This window comes from Centropristis striata, chromosome 2, assembly GCF_030273125.1.
Source record: "Centropristis striata isolate RG_2023a ecotype Rhode Island chromosome 2, C.striata_1.0, whole genome shotgun sequence".
Taxonomy (NCBI): Eukaryota; Metazoa; Chordata; class Actinopteri; order Perciformes; family Serranidae; genus Centropristis; species Centropristis striata.
In genome coordinates this window covers 5,835,187-5,849,121 of record NC_081518.1, presented here as the reverse complement: position 1 = coordinate 5,849,121, position 13,935 = coordinate 5,835,187, and the positions used below count along the sequence as shown (strand labels likewise).

At 39.1% G+C, this 13,935-nt stretch overlaps 1 protein-coding gene across 2 annotated transcripts in view; it reads left to right on the top strand.

The window, feature by feature from the left end:
• Window positions 1-1,473: 1,473 nt before the first annotated feature.
• The window catches only part of dagla (diacylglycerol lipase, alpha), a 61,564-nt gene continuing 49,102 nt past the window's right edge, over window positions 1,474-13,935 (top strand). For both annotated transcript variants that reach the window (XM_059348726.1, XM_059348719.1), the window contains exon 1: window positions 1,474-2,068. The gene's annotated coding sequence lies outside the window, so the exon portion shown is untranslated. The remainder of the gene's footprint in view (window positions 2,069-13,935) is intronic.

Genomic DNA, 13,935 nt, shown 5'->3' with positions numbered 1-13,935 from the left:
CGGCGTCGTCTTGGCAATGCGTACTGATTGACGTAACGACTCATAGTAGCCTATATAAACCCAAACTTATTAAATATTTAAAAAATAAAAGCTTCCACAAGACAAGGCTCCCTCCCCTTTTTATGTCATTGTTCTCACCGAATATATGTCATATTTAAAATATACATTGACGTCATCATATGAATCAGTTGGGTGGTGTGATGCAAAAAAGAGGCCTAAGTACAAATATAGGCAAGAACGACAAACAAAGCGTAAAACTGTGTGAGGACACGGTCATAAAAAAACATTTATGTAGTACAATAATAAAACGGTATTATATGTATGTTTCCAAAAATCAAATCCAGTGAACAATATGATTTAAAACATTTTTTATCATGTTTGTGTACGTTTATAGACAAAAAAGAAAAAAAATCATGTTTGTTTTCTCACAAGCCAAGCTTTCAAAAACATTACTAAGACTTTTCAAATTAATTCAAACCCCAAGCAGACCCATTTTTTTTTGTTTTATTTTATATTTCCTTGACATTGTATTGTTGTTATTAATAGTCATGTTTGTAATAACGATGCTAAACAATAAATAGAGAAATAAAACACATTTTGGTTGTCTAATAATTAAACGGTAATACATGAATCAGAAATCAAATTCTGTGAACAGCATGATTTGTAATAACGTTGATAAACAATAAATAAATAAACACATTTTGGTTGTATAATGTATGTATCTTTACAAAAATCACACAAATGTGGTTTTTTTAAACGCTTTTAGGCACAAACATTGCTTAAAAGTCGTGTTTATTTTCGCACATTTGCCTGCATCGTTGTTTCGTCTCCGTGGTAACGAACATTGATTTGTGTAAACTCTAAACTGCGCGTGCGCGGTGGCACAACACTCCAATACGTTATTTGACATTTTTGCCGTTAATATCATAGACATATATATGTCTATGGTTAATATACCCTAATTGTGTATTTTTTTAATGCTTTATTGAAAGTGACAGATAAAAAGGGGGAGACAGGGGGGAGGACATGTGGCAAAGGGACCTCAGGCCGGATTCGAACCCGCGTCCGCCTCAGCAAGGACTCAGCCTTTGATGTACGCGCTCTACCAGTGTGACGCCCCAGTTGTGTATTTTTTTAAATAAGCGTTCAAAACAGACAGCACCGGCAAACTAACAAGTACGGGACCAAATCAAATCCCCCTGGAGTCCTTCTGGGTGACTTGGCGGAGGATAGCGGCAGCCTCTCGGTAAACACCGCCCTCTTTGATTCAGTTGCAGATTCCTTGATATTCATTAAACCACCGGTGGCGCTCTTTCTCCGCAGGATTTTCCAAGTGTGTCTGCGGTCGGTTTTTACAAAAACCGAGTCAGGTGTGCGTAAACAGAGCGTTGTACGGGATTAGCGCAGCCAAACACGGAAGGGGAATAGCCGAGTCCTACGTTATTTTTTTTTCAGTGGGAGAAATGTCCGAGGGGATGGGCCAGATTGTGTGGAAATGCTGCCTCCGTTTAGCTGCTATCCGCGCTGGGGTTCGGGAGTTGTCCGGCTGATGGCACACACAAGCTGCTGACTACAACGTGAGAAACGAGGGGATTCGTCTTGGTTCGTCAAACACTACTTGCTTTACCCTCTGTGGATAGAAATATCATCATCATGCCGAGCTCCGACGGAGGGACGTGAAAAAGACCCACACTCAGTGAGCTGCCACAGCCGACGACGTGTTGCAATTACGCGGATAAACGAAGGAGCCGCCGCCGGTCTCCAGCGGGTTGAACAGCACCGTGATTAATAAGGCTCTTTGATGGCATGTATCTGACTGACAGCCGGCACATAACCGAGGGAGCTCCGGCGCTTTGATGTCTCTGGATCCATTCATCCTCCCGTTTGTAATGACGTCTGCACGGTTATTCTAAATCTATCGCTGAGACATTTGTGATTGCATCCACCCCTCCAGACCGAGAGCCGGTGTCGGGGAGAGCGAGGCTGAGGCGGGTCGCCAGTCGGAAGGATATGGGAGAGCGAGCGGAACCGATGCAGTGGGTCTTGGCAAGACATCGTCAAAATACAGGTGAGCAGCCGGATGAAGGACTGACTGACTGACTGACGGGCTGACGGATTACCTGCCTTTTGGCTACGTGCACATGCAGGGCAGCCAGCCACGGTGACCCGGCTTTTAATCCACGTTTTAGTGCAGGTTTCAGACACATTTCTTAGGCCACATCTCCATTAGCTAGGCCCGCAGGATGCCACCTTTAAGCAGCTGTCCTGATTAAATGAGATTAGACCATACTGCCGCTGCTGCTGCTGCTGCTGCTGCTGCTCGACTTGTTGGAATCACACATTTGGATGCTGTTGCGCAAATCAAACGCCTTGGGCTACACTTACTTATTGTGGATTTCTGCATTTTTATGCAGTCCATTTAGTAGATAAACTGCCACAATAATGACGAATACCAGTCACAAGTAAAAAGAGCCCTGAGTGATGTGACAGCTTCTTAACCTAAACTGCCAGTACTCCAAAGTAAAGTTTCAGAAGGCTATTACCATTATCAATATGATTGTTGCCTTATTTCTCTCATTCTTATTTTATAGCTTTATCATCTAGGGCAACATTATTTCCAAATTCCCTTAATTATTTTCTAGATTAAGCAATTAGTTGTTTGGTCTGTAAAATGTCAGAAAATGGTCAAAAATGACAATCAATGTCTCCTAAAACATAAGATTATGCCCTTAAATGTCATCATAAGTCTTATCATATTCAGTCATAAAGGCGTACACAAGAATATAGTCACATTTGAAAAGCTCCAGTGTAAGAATTTTGACTTGTTTCTTCATAAAAATATATTCTGAAACCTATAAATCGATAATCAAAACACTAAACCTTTGCAGCTCTAATATGATCAGTCCACTGGTATTTTTTATTACTAAAATAAAACCTAAAATATCCAGACTAGTGATTCCCAAAGTGGGGTCCTTGGCTCTCAGCCAGGGGGTCCCTGAAAAGATTTCAGATTAATTCAATAATCATGATATGAATTTATTATGACTAGTAGTACTATTATTATTCTTACTTGTCTGTTGTATTTTTTTAACGTAGGCTACATAGTTAAATCAATCATATTTACATTTTTGAGTCTATAACAGTTTATAGAATACATTTTATCCTACCAAATCTATAACTCTTAGAATCAGCCGATATGTTTAATACATGTCTCATATCTTTATAGTACATTTATCTTAAAAAAAAAAAAAGCCATATTATTCTAGAGAACATACACAACGGGTCTGGTTTAGTCTCTATCTTGTAAGGGATCTGTGGTGGAAAGAAGATTGAGAACATCAGATCTGGACTGTGTTATTCTTTCTGTTGGGCAGTAGATGACATGTTTCCTTTTTAAGAAAAGGACCTGGCGCAGCGACAGTAAGGGGAATGTCACACCTGTTTCTCACTTACACTGAGAATATTTCACTGATCATTCGGGCCCTCCTTTTCTCACGAGTCCCAGTTGTGGATATTGTTTTTCTCTGTTTTTATTATGTCCGTGCAAGTAAAAGTGCTTCATTAAGCAACGTTTCTCCATAAATGACCAGAGGTGTCAACTGGGGAGTCCCGACAAGGTTAATGCACCCCTCCAAGGGGTTTTTAATAATAACAATAATAATAAAACAACCCAATCTAGCCAGAGCTGTTCAATTTTTAAGAAATATAAGAGCAGCGTTCATGGAAGGAGAATGAGGAAAAAGTGGGAAATGTTAGTCATCACACATAAAGTGGCACATACTGTAGTCTACACCTGCTATAGTCGTCTGTTTTATACTAAGGCACCAGAAAGATTTTATGAGCAGAGTAATAATGACACAGATGCTTTTTACTTTACACCTTCCTTATCTTCTATGATTTCTATACTGTGTCTTGCCTCTCACCTTAATCTTATCAGGTATATACATGTTTATGCAATGCATATTTAATCAGTTTCCAATAAAAAAAATCGAGCCAAGCCCAGCAATGTAAGGCTGCATCAACACCAGTGTTTACACTTGGTTCACTGGCATCCCTGTAGGCTTCAACCCTGGTGGAAACCAAGTGCCTCCAGGGAGTCCTGGCAGATACAGTATGTTGTCTCTCTGTTTTCCAAAGCACACACACAATGTGTAACCTCTACTTGAGGCAGAAATCTTGCTCCTCTGCTGTACTGACTAATTATTCTGGATTATTTGATAGAGCAGTGCTTGATGCTGGTGTTTGGGTGTTAACGGGTAGATACAGAATAACACTGCAGCAGCAAATTGTAGCATTTTGTAGTATCAACGTATTGTTTTTTATCTAACATTTGCGCCTTATAATTTGGACAATAGCCCCTAAATGGACGTGTGAAGTCCTGGTGCATGGATTAATCAGGGTTTGTTGACTTTGGATCGAGAATAGTAAGTGTAACTGAGTCAGACAGTTTAATTTTTGTGCTTGTTGCGTGTGTTTCAGATAAATTCATAATCATTACACTTCACAAAGGCATACAAATGTGATTAAAACTGCAATAGAGACAGTTTAAAAAGGTCGATAAATATGTCTAAAATGTTTGGTTAATTAGTGTCCATTATATCATAGAACCGGTGTAGTTATAGTAAGTATGTCTACTGGAAATAGTATAAAAAACACCTGAGGAGTGTTATTTTTTAATAACTGCTCAGCTTGAATGGGAATATAACACACCTTCACCATAGCCAGATTTACAGTTATTGATCCGCGGTCGCTCGTTTAAACAAAAGTCCTGTGAGATTCAGCTGCCTAAGCTGTTGTTGGGTGTGTGTTTTTATGTCCCTCCTGTATTTTTCTCAGTTCCTCTTTTTGTCAAAGTTTTGGGACTTTTTATAAGATTTGTATGATTACAAATTATCCATCTACATCCTTCAGTCTGCATCTTCCTCTTCTTCGTATAGTTTGTCCTGAAGGCTTTTTGTTAAAACACACTGCAAAGTCTCAGGACTGGTAACTACTGTAATCATTTTAAAGGCCTTTTTCATATTTTTGAGGACAGCAATGACCTTCATCAGAGCTGTGTGATAATCAGGAAATGACTCACACCCTCTGGCCATTTTCATTGAACATGGTATGTGTGTATGTGGGTATCCTAGTGTGCACTGGAATTAGGACCCTTTGGCTTACTTTATGTGTCTGGGTTTATGGGTGTATGAAGCTGCAGTAAATGCTTATTGACTTATAGTATATGTACTTTTATGCTGTATCAAACAGCATAAGCAGCAGTCTTGTGTAGATTGTAGGTCTGTGTAATCTCAACAGCCCATCTGTATTTTTTTGCTGTGTAGACACATTTACTTACAAATGTATGGGCAGTTCCCTTCTTTTAACTGATATATTAACACATATGAAACTAGATAGATAGATAGATAGATAGATAGATAGATAGATAGATAGATAGATAGATAGGAACTTTATTAATCAATGCAATACCAGCAGCAGCACAACAGCAATACAATAAAAAAAGAACAAAATAAAGTTAAAAACTAGTCAGAATTTGCAAATTAGAGAGTTCAAGAGACAAAAAAAAACAATATAAAATATAAATACAAGGAAATATTATAAATACAAGGAAATATGATAAATGCAAGGAAATATTAAATACAAAAGGAAATATTATAAATACAAGGAAGTATTATAAATACAAAGGGAATATTGTAAATACAAGGACATATTATAAATATAAAAGGAAATATTATAAATACAAGGAAATATTATAAATACAAAGGAAATATTATACAACAGTTAAGCCTTAAATTGAAGTGCAAACACTCGGGACAGGCTTAAATTAAATTATTTGTCTGAGATAATGGACGTGGACAAAAAGAGATACTCTTGTTTGGATGTGTGATGCCACAGGCTCTTGAGATTGATTCATTCATTTTGTTGTTGTGCAGAATACTCAAAGGCACCTCTTTGTTTCTGTAATGCCACATCACATAAAACATGTTAATTAGAAAACAATCATTTTTATAACATGTTATGTATTTTAAATGGACTGAAAATAGTTTATTCTAAAAAAAACCTGTATTTGTCAGACATGGCGCATGAAATGTTAGCTCATGAGATAACGAGCCAATTAACAATTTTTAATTACGCAGTCTCTAATAACCTTCTGTTATGTTCAGATTTATGTAAGATCTTCTCTCAGCCTTGTAGAGGTGCCCTTTCATGTTAGTCTTGCTCTTTTTAGCAGTGCATCATGGGACATGTGATCCCAATAATAAAGGGCATCACTCTGTGAGGATGCTCCGAGGCTGTATTAATGATCTGGCAGGTGCTTTGCAGGCGGAGGTGTGTTTATGTGTGTGTGTCTCCTCCTGGACACACTTGCATGTATTGCAAAATCCATAAGCTGCAGAAATGACATCATGTGATCATTCTGCAGCGAAGCCATTAATAGACAGTTGTGTGAAAAATACAAATGTGTGAAAAACGGCAATTTAAAGCAGCACAATACATTCGGCACACCACTATGGCTGCAGGAGCGTGTTGCACAGACCAAATCGCTGCAGTTATTTTCAGTATCTGACCAGATACAGTGACAAACAGATCTGTACATGGATTGTGGCAGCGTGCCACAGACAGGTTGGCAGAGCACATATGTTACCACCCTGACACAAAAAAACATTCATGTATACACAAACACACATGCAATCTGCAGTGCACATACTATCACATCAACTGAAAGAAGAGAAAATGGAGTGGGAAGAGGTGAAAGGGATTGAGTGGGTGGCAGTGGGAGAAAAAGATGGAGAAAGAGGCAGAGGGAGAGTAGGAGTGAGTGGCACATGGCTTTCAGTCTAAAAAAAGATGAGCAACACGAAACCAAAACCAGAATCTGGATTAGCTAGATAAGGAAGAGGAGGGGGACAGGGGAAGGCTCGAGGAGAAAATGTAGGTTTCCTCTGCACCGAAAATGGTGCAGATGCACACGCTCGGTTTCATGCTCATAAATGTCCTCTAAAATATGAATACTGAATGAGTGTGTGGGTAGGAGGAGAAGAAGGAGAGAGCATGAGGATGGGAAGACAGAAGATGAGAGAGGCAGAGGGTGAGATGCAGGAGATGGGTGAGATTGTTTAGGATGGACAGAACATTGCTGTAGTGTGACAGAATAGGAAGAGACAGGATCATTAGAGACAGCAGGAGCAGAGCCAGGGATGTGACAAATGCTGGAGAGAATCTAGATCTGAGCAGAGTGTAACACTGACCCAGGCAGAAAAAGAGAGAGACTGGAGCAGATGGATGTATGACAGAGAGCAGAGGAGACGAAGAGGTTTGGGACCGTGCTGCAGTCATTCCTTCATGCCAGCCGGGCAAAACCTCAGCATTTTCTCTAGACGTTCTCTGTAGCCTGTAGTCTGTCCATGATGGTGCCCAACACCTCGCTGCATGCCAACACCTCTTCAGTCTGCCTTCACTGTCCCCCCGAGCAAATATTGTTCCTTTTCTTGTTGATTTGTATTGATTGTGACACTATAACAAGCTACCTGCAGGACAGGAGAGTCACTGCATACATGTCTGCCTGAATGTGTGCCCACAGAGCTTCTGTTTGATAATACTTATACTAGGGCTGGGCGATATGGACCAAAAGTTATATCCCGATATATTTAGGCTGAATATCGATATACGATATATATCCAAATATTTTTATTACAAAGTGAGAGCAAATGTTCAGTCAAAGTCAAAGCCAATTGTGACATGTCACAAGTAGATTTATTGAAACTGTTTATTTGAGTGAACACAAATACTGTATAACAACAATAGTACTTTTTTTTTAAATCAAAGCTCCATAAAGTGCAAAATTTAAAAATAGCCTATGAAATAAAATAGGCCAATCTTTTTCTGAAATAAATATATTTATATGAGAAATGAATAATGAACATTACAAAAGAACTAAATGTGACAAACCCTAGTAAGGGCAGCATGTATATATAAAGACAGAAAAAAAAATGGAACTTTATCGATATATGCGGTATGGTCTAATTCCATATCACATTTGAAAATATATCGATATGTTTTTTATATCGATATATCGCCCATCCCTATACTTGCAATAGTTGTGAAACCCCAGGAATAAATATCACATGAAGATATCGATAATGTCTGCAAAGCTATGTCATTACATTTTCTGTACAGGACGGTATTTAATGCATTGATCTGTGAATGTAAAAAGTACATACTCCCAGCAGTTTTAAAATATACTGTATACATTTTTTCATTCAGAAAATAAAAGCTGCATGCAAATATTTTCAGTAGAGCCCGATCGATATGGGATGTTTTCAGATACTGATTCTAGAGCGGGAAAATTCATCAATAACCGATATGGTGGCTGATATAGTAATTTTTTGAGCTGGAATGAAAATAGACATTATTATACATTGATCGAACAAGGAATTTCATTGTCAGCCAATTCTATGAATGATAACTGAGAAAATAAAGAATAAATAGGAATAAAATAAATAGCTAAATGAACATTATTACTGTTCAGTTTCAGTCAATTGCTGACTATTTTAAAAAACAATATCTAACACCATTTCTAAATCACACCAAGCAACATTTTCAGCCTTATGTATTGTGTAAAGTTGTCATAAAGCCACATATTGGACAGCATACAATGATACTAGTATGCTAGTATACTATATTTTACTCTAAATGATGCAATAATTGACTAAATAAACACCATACTGTATTGTAGAAGACTTCAAACCACGATTGGGTCATACATTAATTTGGAAGATTTTTACTGAGGTAGTAAATCAAGTAAGAAGTAAATTTCCATTGACTTTTCATACAATCTGCTCAGTTTTTGCAACCAGAGGAGTCCCCCCCTGCTGGCCATTAGAGAGAATACAAGTTTAAGGTACTTCAGTTGCCCCTTGTTCTCATCCCATGGATCAGCACAGTAAATGTCAGATACATCCAGGATATATTTAGATGCTGAAGTTAAAGCTGGAGTCTGTCCACCTCTACTTAATTGGACACACCTTAGTTGACATAGACTCTCTCTCACCTCCAGTCTGAGAGAGTGAAAGCTGCTGTATATAATGCTGACATTTAGAGTCACAGTCAGTGCTGAGTGATGGATGTATAAAGAGGAACAAGTAAATAATCTCACCCCTACTCATTACGGATGCACATAACAGGAAATGAAACATTAACTGTAAATGCAGTCATCAGAGCAGAGCATCGCAACCTTGGAAGGATGCCTACAAAAACACAAAGTTTCACAATGATGTAAAGAAGTATTGCTTTACAATGCTAAATAGGGAACAGTGTTTCACGTTTGTGTAATCAAGTTCTGCAGAACACAAAACACAGCTACAGTGGCACAGCTATGCTATCTCTAAGACAATCAGGCATCCTGTTTCTGAGTGTCTAGATGTGTGCATACCTGCAAAAAAACACCTGTTGTTTGTTGGCGGCTGTATCTTCATCTGTTCAAACTATGATAACAAACACAAAGCTGCTTAAAGTGGCGCTCTACACAAAATCTGTCTTTTGCCTATCAAACAGTCCCGGGAGGTGCCTGTTAGTTAAATGGATTCCGCTGGTGACACATTTTCACAGAAACTTCTTTAACCACTCTTGCAGCTTAATCCAATTCTCTGCTGTCCATGCGTACGCTCACGGTCCATAAACTACGTCAAGTCAAGTTATACAATTATATGGCTGAATACTCTTTTTAGTGGCAGTTTTTGGAGAAAATAAATGCTTTCAATAGGTTTATGTGGACCAAGGCTGCAATTTAGATGAAGTGGAGGGGAGCACACCAGCATTGGATGTGCAAAAAGTAGTCACATATTGTAGCCACTATGCCAAAAAAACAACTTATTTCAATACCCTAAAGAAGACTTTCATTTCATAAATTACTTAAATATTTTTTTTGCTTTGTGGCTTGAGGTGTATGACTACTTTTTTCTTTTTATTTGCAACATCTTCTGTGCATTTCACGACCTCCTGATTTACACACAGACCCCTGAATAAAACACACAAATGCTACTATATTCACACAGTAATGCAAAGACCATAGTCTTTTTCTCTTATTATTGATGATCTGGCGACCACTAGAAATGATTGTGTGACCCCTTTGTGCATCCTGACCACCAGTTTGAAAACCCCTGGATAAACTGACTAATTGTCGCAGCTCTAATGTTGACATTTTGTTGACTTTCTCTCAATATGAAAAACTGGACACTATTGAAATCCATTATAACTGACAGGAGGTAAGTTGACTCTGTGTTGTGACCTTTAAAGCCTACGGAGGGTGTTTGTTTGACGCTTAATAAACCGTATACTGCAGATTATAATTGGATCACTTCGAAAGATACCTCATGATAGGATTATGGTTTGAATGATGATGTTGCGGTCGCATATTTACCACCTGCGATTTCCATTGCTCTGTAATGGTAATAGATTTCTCACCTGTTTGTTTTTAAACCAGTTTGTAAGATTTACTCTCTCCTGTGTGTGTGTGTGTGTGTGTGCGTGTGTGTGTGTGTGTGTGTGTGTATGTGTGTATGTGTGTTTGGAGATGTTTGCCAGACTAAGTAAATGTTCCCTTTGAGCTTGGTTACAGTGGTGATAGATGGAGAGGTTTCTCAGGGAGAGAATGTGATAGAAAATAAAGAGGCTGTAACCAACAGACTGTGTGCCACAGCTTGGCTTGATGCTGCTGTTGCTGCAGCAGACTCACTGTGAGTGAGATGGAAGAGTGGGATACTAAAACACCTGCTGCTAGTCATACCAGATCAACCTGCTGTCTGTGAAACAAGGAAGATACAACTAATGAGTTGAGTTTGCCTTCAGAGTCTAGTATCTGTAACTACCTCGGGAATTATGGATCGATGAAGTGACATTGTTGTGTGTAATTGTTTGAGCAGTGACACCAGGTATGTTTGAACTTTTGCCTTTTATCAGCAGTGGCGGATATGTGTGTGAATTAACAGAACTGGTGTCTGTAAAAAAATAAGATTTTTGTGGCTTTTACTGGGCTACAGCATGTGTAGGAGATGCATCTGACAATTCAAAAGCAACTGTTCTCCGTTTCTGATGCCGCGCTGCATGCCTGTGCTGCCCTCTGTTTGTTTCATGTCCGCGTCGAAGACAAAGCCATAATGACGGACGGGGAGCCCTGTCATTGTTTTTACATCATTGTTGTTGCATCACGTGGGGACGGGCCTGGGCCTGGCACACAGTAGCACGCTGTGCAGAGCACAAAAGCATTGCTCACATGCAGCAATATGTCACAGTCTTTTCACAAAACACATGTCATTTGGATTCAGACGGAGTCACTATAGCTCAGGATGGGAGTCAAGAGTTTGCATGACTCATGCCGAATGCAGTAAGCACTATCATAGCAGAGTCAGGGACTGCAGATCAGCCTGGAGTTGTCTGTGTAGTAGAGATGCTCTAAAGGTCAGATTTTAGACATTTAGATGCTCTTTTGATGCGCCGTTACAAACACAGCAGGGTGTGTGTGGTGTGTCCCAGCTTCAGGTGCTGGAACTCAATGTTTTTATTGCTTTCCGAGGTTTAAAAATACAAACTTGTGTGAAATTTCAGCCTCACTAACAACATCAGGAAGTTTCTCTACTATTCCCCCAACATTAATAAGAGATCTGCTCAGCGTTTGCTTTCATCCTGACTCTGCATCATCTCCAAGTAAATCATGGAGGGTATCATTTATATTATATGAGCAAAGCGAGTGTTAGCTGAATCAATACCCACCTCGCAATATAGAAATTGTTGCTGTTTTGATAGTGGAATAACAAATCTGTGGTCATAGCTTTAAATTACAATAAATATTAATGCAGGTTCTGAAGACTTGCTTGGCTGAGTGCGTCAATATGCTTTCAAAATCTAAACAAGCCTGATTGTTGTTATGCAGGCAAGACATTTCTCACTGATCAGATTTATTAAATCGGTAGATGTTGTGCTCTTTGATATGAAGAGTCCCACCCACAACTGCTCAAACTCATTGATTTAACACTGCAAGTGCACATGTCAATTTACTGTATATAAAAAACATAAATACAGATTGTGTCTTAAGTGTTATGAAACAAAAGCAGCCATGCCTTGCCCAATAAAAAAATCTATTAATGCAGAGAAAGTGTGCAGATAAAAAGTTAATAAAATCCATTCCACCGTGGTATCCAGAGCCTGTATTTAAACTTTTCTGTATGTTTAAATGTGCTGAGCTACTGATAATTGCAGCTTTTGGAGTGATGTGAATGCATGCTGTGAAAGTAGAATTAGTCAGCCATGTCTGTCAAAAAGTGTGCGTCCTTGCTGTGTGCAGGTTTTTTAAATAGTCGGTATGTTGTCATCATTTACGTCAGTCCACGTGTGTCCAGTGAGGCCTTAAAGGCACAGTGAGAAGGATTTTCCACGAAAGAAAAGGCTCGTGCTCCCTCCCAATCATCACTTATGACCCTCTAGAAGTGTGTGGCATTGTGTGTTTCTGCAGGGATCGTGCCCTCTGTCTGTTCTTTTCAATTTTCAGTTTTTGGGACGTTTCTGGTCATTTCTGCCCCTAACTCTGAATCCAGCTGTCACTTCAGGCTGTTGTCCAAGAAGGACGCTCCTAAATTCTCCTGTCTGGACACGAATACTCTGCCCATTAGCTAGACTGAAGTTCACTAAACTCACTACAAACAGTCAAGTCCTAAATATTCTAACTTTAATGTTATAAAAAAGAAAGATTGTTACACAGGGAAAATTATAGGGAGGAATTAACAGCCCGTTCCATTTATCCAATTATGCCTCTTTTAAATGTCTTTTATCAATGCCAACATGTTTTCGCACACTGCAAAACAATGACACCTTGAAACTTCTGCTAGGAAAAATAGATGACTGCTTGCTCTATATATTAAACCACAGATTGTGTAACATGCTCTTGGAAGAAAAGCAGGATAAACAAGAAAAGTGATCAAACGAAGAAGGAAATATGACAGCCTTCATTATAGGTTCAAGGTATCCTTATTATCCCGGGGGGGCAGCAACAAATGCAAAAAGGCATATTATACTAGGTATATCACCAAAAAGCCTACATGTTTCGACCACTTTAGGTCTTTGCCAGGCCTTGCTTTAACCACTATAGTAAAAGCTTTTTAATTCAAGTAGTTCCTTCCTTGTTTGAAAATTTTGTGAGTGGTTGGATTCCTGTTAGTCACGCTTCTGTTGGTGGAAACTCTCAACACAAAGCAGTCATGGCGGAGTGAACGAAATGGTCCAAAGCGTCACTTCACAAAGAAAGAAAAAACAAAAGATGGCAGACAGCTATGTTGATTGTAATATCTTTGTTACAATCCATTTTAAGGCTGGAAATCTTTCTACGCAACATGGGTTTACATTTCAGGAATGCCATGTATTTGACTCTCCACGCATGAGTGCAGATGCTTCCCAACCCAGCAGCACGTCCGCTACTGAGGATAAATAACATTAGCTCCACGCAGGCAGGGATATGATTTGGCAGCATTTGTGTGTATTGTGTCTATTTCATGGCAGCATCATTGTCACAGGAATGTGATAGCTCACAGTGGAAAAACTGATTTAGCTCAGTTTGCTCAAATCAAGCTGCGTGTCTTTATTTCCCGAGGATGTGCAGTTTTCTGATTGTAAATATCTTATTTAGATAAAAACATCTCTGCCTTTCTGGTTTATTCACAAATCCCCAATTGGTTCAGGATGTTAAGTCTGCTATAAACTCACATTCAACCATGCAACATTCTGTCAGTACACCACAGTTTAAACTGTTTTCGCCACAGTGCAATGCTAAGTGCATCTGCTAATGTCCACAGTGGAAGCTAACAGCACCACTAATAGGCTGACATCCCCTGGGTGATGGATGGGAGAGCCCTTAAGGAGGAGACTGGTGAGGATGTGGAGTTGAGA